This window comes from Numida meleagris, chromosome 8 (genome assembly GCF_002078875.1).
Source record: "Numida meleagris isolate 19003 breed g44 Domestic line chromosome 8, NumMel1.0, whole genome shotgun sequence".
NCBI lineage: Eukaryota > Metazoa > Chordata > Aves > Galliformes > Numididae > Numida > Numida meleagris.
Window position 1 is genome coordinate 1,940,361 of NC_034416.1, and position 9,415 is coordinate 1,949,775.

The window sequence follows — 9,415 nt, forward strand, 5'->3', positions numbered from 1 at the left end:
CCTCTCCTCTCCTCTCCTCTCCTCTCCTCCCTGGCTGCACTGGGGGGTCTCCTCTGGAGGATGCTGACATTGCAGTGAGCACATTCCACTCATGGCAGCCCCACAGCTGCCAGCACAGCCCAGGCGTATGCCCTGTGTGCGTGTGCCCAGGCAGCGCCATGCTTCTTCCTCCTCAGATCTCCTCCTCCTCACACCTCTCCTCCCCGCCGTGCTCCCGGCACTGGCTCTTTTCTTCATTGCTGAGGGTGATTCCTTTCATTCTCAGCAAGAATCCTCCCTCTTAAATCTTTCCACTTTTTGCTGAAGCGCTGCAGGCCTGGTGAGGCTGAATGGGATGGAGATGCCCTGGAGGAGAGCTCCAGCTCCCCGGGAGGTGCTGGGGCTGCTCTCGGTGCCGGGGCTCCTGCTCCCAGCCCCGTGCTTCTCCCCCCACCCCGCTCAGCGTCCACGCAGCGATGATGGGAAGAAGCTGTCCTCTCCAATTAGTGCTTATGGTGTGATTGCAGCCTGGCCAGGTGCTCCAGCCGCAGCGGGGGGAGCGTTGTCTCCATTCATTGCTTTATTAGTGCTGCAACCACGCCGGGCTGCAGTTACCTTTAATTACCGGCTCTGTTGGGGCTGCTTGTGCTCTTTCAGTGAGCAGTTTGGAGGTCTGTGCTGCCGTACAATGGGAGCACTTACTGTCACGTCGCCGTTCAGTCGGGGCTGGCTCCTGGCTGTTGCTGCCTTCCATTCATTTCTGCTTGCCCACCGAGGCTGAGCCGCCTGCAGTGCCCGGACAGGAGGAGCAGGATGCAGGGGTGCCAGGACAGCCAGGCAGCAGCTGGGGACAGCTGTGTCACCACCCACCGGGGAACCTGTGCCTACGCTTACAGCAACTGGCTGTGCTTGGAGCAGAATGAAACGGGCTCGGAATGCTGCGATGAGAGCATGGTGCCCCAGCCCCAGTGCAGCGGGGGCACTGGCAGCAGCAGTGGGAGGAGGTAATGGGTTGCTTTCTGCCCACGATCCAGGATGGTTTTGATGTCAGGATACCCATGGTGGGAGCCGGAGTGGGAACACAATTCATCTGAGCCGCGGCCCCCCAAATGGGAGGCTGTGCTAAGGGCTGGGGTGATGGATGAGCTGGGGGGGAAGAGGGGGGATGCTGCTGAGTAAGGGGAAGGGAGAGGGGAGGGCTGTGCTGCCCTCGGCTGTGCCACTGGGCTCTGTGCTCCGGAGCTGTGCGTGGGGAACCTGAGGATGCACAGACTGCAGCACGGAACCCCGTGGGCTGCGGGCAGCTTTGTGCCGTGCTGGAAATCGGAAGAGGTTTGCACATTTGTTTCTTTTTTAAAATTAAAAGTGCCCCAGGGGCTGCCAGCATCCTCAGCTAAACAGAAGTCAACGCAAAATGCAAAAGGACAGTGAGAATCCATCAGATTTAAGGTCCCAGGAGAGAGCGGCCGCACTAATTAGCAGCAGGGGCTGGCACCTGCCCGGCTGGAAGGGGAATTTGCTCCCCACTCTGCACAGGGGGTTTGGGGAGCGCTGCTCCAGGTTTGCACTGGGCTGAGCAGGAGGAAAGGAGGTGACCCAGTGCGGGTATGCACAGGGCTGCATCCCATCCCCGCCCCCAGTCCCACACATGTGGAGGGGACCATGCTGGCCTTCCACCACAGCACCTGTCCACCCCAGAGGCAGCTTCAGCACATGAGCAGGCTGACAGGGGATGGTGGCAGAGCAGAAGGGGCCTCTCTCTGCTGTCGGTCACTGATTGATCACTCTAGTGCTCGGCATTCCGCTCCTAAAGAAGGATTGCAGAGCAAATCCAAGGAGGAAGCGGACGGACGATAGGATCCTGCTCATTTACAATCCAAGCAAAGAACTTGTCCCCCTCTGGCTTTATTAAGAGCACCTTGGGGATGAGAAGGAGGAGAGAGGAGCGATTCAAAGGGAACGTCAGAAGGCATTTCCGTGCATTCCATGCAGGCAGGGCGCTGCTCCCGGCCCCGCAGTGTGGCAGCTCCTGTTGGGGGCTTCTCGAGAGGGACCCGGAGCCGTGGGTTCCCGTGGGGTCTGTTAGCGTTGCTATTTTGATGGCACGCATCTGAAGTGTTGGAGCAGGAATGCAACGCCATCGTCTGTTCTCACTCCTTTCAGCCCATCTCCGTCAAAGAGGGAAACACAAATGCTTTGCGTCTAAAAATAAATGCAGCCCTCTGTTTTCCCCGTGCTGCTGCAGGCGGCGTTTGGGGCCCCCAGCAGTGCCCTGGCCCTACTGATGGTGGCTGATGCGTTTCCTTGACGTGGGCAGTGGGCACGGTAAGGGTGGGTTGGGGTTGGGCTCGATGGCCTTTTCCAACCTTAACGCTTCAGAGCTTGGCTCCTGCCTTGGACAACCCCAGCAGGTCTCTCCCAGCTCCATCCAAGTCCCTCTCCCAGGTTGGGACTTCAGGAATTGGGCTTCTAAATATCACAGGTTTGATCTGAACGCCGCGACTCGTTCATTTTTAAATACCAGTTCTCAGATGCTTATCCTCTGCTGCTAGGTGTGCATCCCTGAGCCTCTCAGGGTATTTATGAGGCCTTGAAATTTAATCCTTAAAGAGTGAGTTAAAAATTCAGTCCTTTGTGATTTCGGAGGCTGAGGTTTGGAGGAAAAAGCAAACACAGGGAGCACATGGTGGGAGAGCAAGGCAGCGAGGCATGGCACAGCATGGCACGGCATGGCATGGCATGGCACAGCATGGCATAGCATGGCATGGCACACAAGTGGGGTGACCCAGCTGGGAAAGGAACCGCCTGGTGCTCTCAGGGCTGGGGAACTGCTGTTCATTTTCCTCTTTTTCCCTCTGTTAAGCAGAGGCAAAACCCCCCGCTTCCTTCGGGGCGAAGCACTCTGTGCGCCCAGGGATTCCCGCTTGGGGGAAGGAACCAGAGAACACGTTGAAAGCCTGTACATGCGTGGGGTGCATTTCTGGAGGGATTTGTGCCTTCTGGGGAACGTTCAAAGGCATCCGCAAGCCCCCGATGTGCTGCAGCGGCTGCCGAGGGCTGGGACAGCCCCAAGCTCAGTACCAGCAGCGCCAAGCTCCCAGAGCTCTGGAGGCACAGCCGGAGGTCCCATCCCTCTCTGTGCCCCCCTGCCCTGTGCTTATTTCCAGCAACCTGCCCCAAAGGATCCTCTGTCCCGCAGTGCCATTCCCGCTGGGCCGGAGTGCTTTAGGAGGACACGCAGCCTCACGCTGCTCCAGCCAGAGCGCCCACCCCCAGCCCGCATGGCGACCCGCAGAGCTGCACTTCTGCTGGCAAGACACCTGCCAGCTCCCAGGCACAGAGGTGGAAGGACAGGGGATGGCTATAAACAACTCGGGAAACGGCTGCTTAGAATAGAAAGAGAGGTGTGTAACCATGGCTTCGGCTCCGCGGCGCGTGCCTGAAATGCAGATGTCTGCCTCTGGCTCTGCTGGGCCGGAGCCGGCGGCTGCAAACAGGGACCAGGAAAGCGCTCAGCCCCGGGCTGGGGGTGGTGCCCGGGGGCTGAGGGTGGTGCTCGGTTTGGGCACGGTGGCTGTCATGGCCATGGTTGACCCCCAGCTCCGGCCCCAGCCTCCCCATCTGCAGAGAAGGAGCCTTCCTGAGCACTGCTGTCCCCGCCATGGCACCCCAGCTGTGTCCCGTCCAGCACTTCCACTCCTCCAGCATCCCCACTGCTGCGGGATTTGTCCCAGGCAGGAACCGGTGCGTGCCGAGAACGAGAACTCAACGTCTGAATGCCTCCAGTTCCCTCCTCCAAATAAATCACTGCGTGACTCTAATTATTGTGCTCGCCCCGGGTACACATCGGCTTAATACGGAAAATGAGTGCAGAAGGATTTATGGCTGCTGATCCTTGATCTTTCATTTTTGATATTAAAACATGTTTAATTCATCGCTACACGGATTGAAATAAGGGAGGCTACGGACGAGCTCTGGGAGCGTCTGGGAATTCGGTTGCTGCGCTGCCTGCCTTGAGGGACTGCTCCTCCTCCCCTCTGAGCCCACCCGAGCCCGGGATCTGCCTGGATCCTATTTCATGTACCCACCCCGCTTCCTCCAGCTGCGGATCTGCAGCTGTTTGGACAGCAGCACTGGAGAGAACGTGTCATCAGGAGCTTGTTTCTCCAGGAGGGGCGGCTTGCAGCCTCATTAGATGCAACAGGAGTTGGAAGTTTCCGAGGTTGGAGGCTTCCCTAAGCAATCGGCCATCTCTGCTGCTATGAATCATCTCCTGCTTTCCAAAGAGCTCTCCTCTGTGCTACAAAAGCCCTTGGCCTTCGGGGAACTGTTTGCATTGAATCTCCAACTATCATGCAAGCATTTCCAGTATAGTCTGGGAACGTTCTCCGTATCCTAAACGTTCTCCCAGCTTTTCCCCAGCCCCTGCTGTTATTTGGGGTTGGTTGGCGCTGTGGCTAAAACCCTTTTAAACGCTCTTAGCACTGAAGGTGAGGTCCATGGTGTGCCCACAACCGCAAGGTGAGGGCAGTAAATCAGCTTCCACTTTATTACGATGATTGGAAAATCCTGACGGAGAGCAGCAGAGCTGTCCTCGAAGGGGCCATAGTCCAGCAGCAAGCTGCCAGCCCTGTGCTTTGCTCCTGATTTATCTTCCTGCTGAGCTGCAGGATGGCTCCAAGCGCCTTGTGCTGCCCGGGGGCTGCAGGCAGTGCTGGGGTCCTGGCTGATAGTGAGGTCTGGTCTGATGGGTGCACATCCTGGAGCGGGGATGGGGTGCTGGAGATGGTCCCAAACACGAGTTTTCTCCTTCATGTGGCATTAAGGAGGAGCACCCCACCCCTGCAGTCCTTAATTCATCCCTCTAAGGGCATCGCCAGGTGCCTCAAATCAGATTCCCACCTCCTAATAGAGGTATTTAGAGATAAAGGCTGCTTGTCTTCTTCTGTTTCCCCCCGCCCCCCGGTAGGGAGGTGCTCTGTGCTCAGGTGTGTGGAAGCAGCACTGGGTGCAAGGAGCCTGCATACTGCTCTATCTCTGCTACATTCCTGATTTATCCCCAGGAAGAGGAGTTGTGGCCATTCCCCATTTGTAGAGGGGACAGCCTAGGGGCTGGCAGCCCCCAGGGCTCTGCAGGCTGCGATTCAAAGGGGGGAGGGGGGGCCAAAGAGATGCCCTTCTGCCCCATGGGGTGCTCGCTGCGCTGGGACCCGTGGTACCACAGCTCTGTGTGCGCTCCTCTCGTAGCACACGTGTGCCATTAAGAAAAAAAGATCAGTGCTCCCAGAAGCTAAAAATAACAGCAGGCAACGAACGGGGTTTGGCCAGGAGACGGTACGGGAACGCGGGGGTGTGGAGCAGGAGGGGTGTAATTCCACCGCCGCTCCTCCAGCAACAGGGCGAGGGAGAAGGGGATGAACCGAGGCAGCCATCGCCGAGGTAAAGGCTGCGTGGACCCCTGGGTGCGGGGGGCAGCGGTGGGAAGGGGGGGTGGGGGAAGAGCTGCGGGCTGCGTGCGGGCGTGGGAAGCTCCGCCGCTAAATGAGGGAGTGGGTGCAGACTGGAATTACCCCCTCTCCTCCAGCGCCAGCTCTCCGCTCGCCCCGAGCTGTCAGATGCTCTCGAGCGAATGCCTCCATCTCCTTCGCGTGGCCGCATCTCGGTTTATTGGCTCCTCCGGACCCGGTGCTCCAGCTGGGGAGAGGGGCAGGGGAGGAAGGATTTGGGGGGGGGGGGAGGGGGGGGATGCTGCGGGCACCGCTCCCCGGGGAGGGAGGTGTGCGCTGGGGGTGCTCACGTTGATACGGACGGAACGAGGCGGCCGCGGCTCCTCGGTGCTTCAGCCCCGCCTCGAATGGCTGCGGTCCAGTCTGCGGTGACAGCCCCACGCGTGGCACGGAGGGGACGGGTGCTACCTAGCTCCGTGCCGAGGGATGAGTCCCCGCTCCCCTCCCACGGCTGCACGCGGGGAAGGGATGGGCGGAGGGATTGGCGTCCTCCAGCTGGTTTCGGGTCCTGCCCTCCTGGCACAGATGGGAGCGCCTGGCAGGGCTCTGCTACCCCCAGCGCGCCCCGACCGCTGCCTGGAAGGAAAACAAAACGAAAAACGGCCGCGGCAACAGGTCCAATTAGCAAAGGCATTGGTGCCTCCGGCTTTCAGACGGGGCTGAGCTGTCTGGCAGCCCGGCTGCTCTGTGCAGATGGACCAATTTAGCCAGGTAAGGCAGGAGCCGCAGAGCTGGAGCGCTGCCATCTGCCCGGCCGGCTCCGGCACTGCTCTGCTCTGTAATTGTGCCGCAGCCGTACAGACGGCCGCCATCCATCACCTCGCTGCCATCCCGCCGGCTCTGCTGCTGGGACGGCACCCACGGGGCAGCACGGTCCCTGGGTGCTGCTTCCCTCCTGAGCTGTGCTCCTAGTGCATGCTTGTTCCCCCAAGATGTGGGGTGAAACTGGAGCCCGGCATGGACCTGAGATCCAGCAGGGGTAGAATCAGGTTCCTTGTTAGCCAGCAACTGCGTGCGGAGCCCTTTTCCTGCTCTCCACAATGGGGAAAAAATATTTGCTGCGTGAGTTTAACGACTCTTTAATGGCACGGGGTGAGACCTTGAGTGCTCCCTCCCGGAGAAGCTCTGCTGGAGGATGACACTTCTCCGTGCTGAGAGGCAGATCCGTAGCAGAATGAATGGGCTTCCTTGGTACTTGCAAGCTGCTGGCCTTCTGCTCCCCATTGAACCCCGTTATCCCCAGCACAGAGCATCCCTGTGCAGGTGGGAGCGTGTGGTGTGAATCCGGAGCTGTCCCAGTCTGTCTGCACCAGAAACGTGGGGCTGTGCCTCCAGCAAGCTCCTGAGGGCTTGCACAAATCTTGCAGTGTGAAGAATGCTCTTTTTCCTGTTTGAAGGGCTGTTCTGCTGTAATTGCAACGCATTCCTAATTACATGTTCAGCTGAGGCCTTTGGAGGCTGAGGCAGGTGCTGTGGAAGATGGGCTTTAGGCATGCAGAGAGCAACGGGGGAGAGGCAGCAGAATGGAGCCCAGTGGCTGTTCCAACCCCCCCCCCCCTCTGTGCCCATAAGCATAGATAATAGAATCACAGAATGGTTTAGGGAAGGGACCTCAACCCCCCCCCCCCCAGGACCCCACTGCTGTGAGCAGGGCACACGCTGCCTCCAGGCACCCTGCGCTCACAGTGCTGCCCTCACGAGTTCCCTGCAGTCCAACCCAGGTCCCCAAAACCCCGACACCCTCCCACCTTCACTGCACGTGGGCACCCCTGGCACAGGGAGAAGCGCAGGGAGAAGCCCCCTTGCCTTGCACTGTGCCCCCTGGGCTCGCTGCTCTGCTGGGCATCCCACATGGAGGAGCATTGCCAGGGGTCCCCTGCCACGCCTGAGGACATCGCTCTGCCCTGCAGGTGACAACCGCCTGGGGAAGGTGCTGGTGTCCCCCTGCTCCCAGCCCCGCTCCCTCGTGCTGCTGCTCCCGCAGCTGCTGAGCCTGTTGCTTACATAAACCGCTCGCTCTCGAGCGCCGATGGAGCTCTTTGCTTCCCATCCCACTGGGCTCGGCGAGCTAATTTTATTTTTCCTGGGCTTAATGGGATGTTTATTCCACAACAGCCTTCCCACGGTGCCCGGCGGGAGGGACGCCGTGCCCTCAGCTCAGCACCGCTGCGACCGAGCGCTCCCCGTGCTGGGGGCTGAGCTCTGCTCCCCAAACCCAGCCCAGCGGTTTCGGTCAGCCCTGGCGGGGCTGCAGGGCTCCAGGTGGAGCAGCCGGGGATGGGGCACCCCTGAGTCCTGTCGTGTCGTGATAGCGCGGCTCCCAGCAGGCGACAGCGATCCGGCTTGACAGCTGCTGGGTTGTTTCATGACAACTGCCAAGCAGCCATCGGGTAGTCGTGATTTCTCCTACTCGCTCTGGCTCGGAGCCATCTGGAGGGATGGAGCAGGAGGGGGGCTGCTCTGCTCCTCTTGTAGAAGAGAGAAAGCCCAGGTGTGCACCTCCCATCCTCCACGCGTGCTGCCGGAGCAGCAATCCCATACACCAGGGGACTTTTCCCAGCTCTTTGCAGGAGGGCCGTGTCCCCCTCTCTGAGCTCGTGCTTTTAGCAGCTTCACAGCAGCAGCCAAAGCTGGAAGGTGTGTGTGAGCAGGTGGCTGCACGCAGCGCATCCTAATGCTCTGCAATGGGAGGGATATCTGCGCGCACAGGCGAGGCAGAGGGATCCATGTGTAGTTATGGAGTAAACTGTGATATTAAAAGCCAGAAAACCCTATCAGCTTTGTTATATCTTCCCTTCCATCTTCATCCTTAAAAAAATATATCTATATATTTTTTTTACAAGTTATTTTCACACGGTTGGATCTGTAAAGAGACCCAAATTGCCACGAGTTTAAAATAGCCACGTGCAGGAGATGCTGAGGTGGGAGCAGGAGGGGGCACGGTCTCTGGGCAGGGACATGGAGACCCCCAGCACGGGGCTGCTGTCAGGTGGGAGATGGAGAGAGCGGAGCCAGTGGGGGGAGAGTGCTACCTCAATGTTCTGCTGGCTGCTGGTGGCTCTGTGGCTGCAGGGAGCTCTGGGGGAACGCTGATAAAATGGGGAGCACCGTGTATCCGGGGAGCGGGTGGGATTTCTGCAGGGGCTCGAGGCATGGAGCTGCTGTCGGGGATGGAGAATGCAATGAAGGCAGCAAAAGCGCTTGTGCTTTTGATAAGAGGATGGAGCCGGGAAGCTGCAGACAGCTCCAACATCTGCGCAGAGCAGGGAGCTGTTGGAGCCCTGACCAAGACGAGGAGTAATGATGGAATGGGAGGCAGCTTCTCAAAGGGGGAATTCACGGGTTGCAAACCTGTTCGTGTCCCTTCCTGTGGGCGCTATCCGGCTCATTGCGTACTTGAATTCCCCAAATCCTCGGTAACTCATTTCCCCGTGTTTTAATGAGAAACACGCACAAGCCTCCTTCTGTGCCTAGATAACAGTTTCCTTAAGAGCTTTTGTTGGTTGGTTTTTTTTTAAATGGAGGAGGTTACCATGGAGTTACCTATGGTTCGGAGCACAGAAAACACAGCGCGTTTAGAAGGGAGGGTGAAGAGCAAGAGGTGCAAACCTTGCACACCTCGCAGAAGTTCTAAAGGTGCACAAAATGAAGCTGACGGGGAACTGCAGAAGGGTCCCATGGTGTCGAGCCAGCGGGTGACAAGGACGGCAAGCGGGGCTGGGTGCTGTGGCCTTGAAGCGGGATCGTGGGCAGAGCGGGAACCTCAGGGGCTGTCACCCGGGATCGGGGGCTCAGGGGGCGGGCGGGGGCCGTGGGGAGATGCTCCAGCTCGGAAAGGGCGGCGGAGAGGGGCATTCCTCCGGTCACAGGGCAGCGGGCGTGGGACCCCCGACGGGATGGGGACGCGGGGCAGCGCGCCCCGCACACCG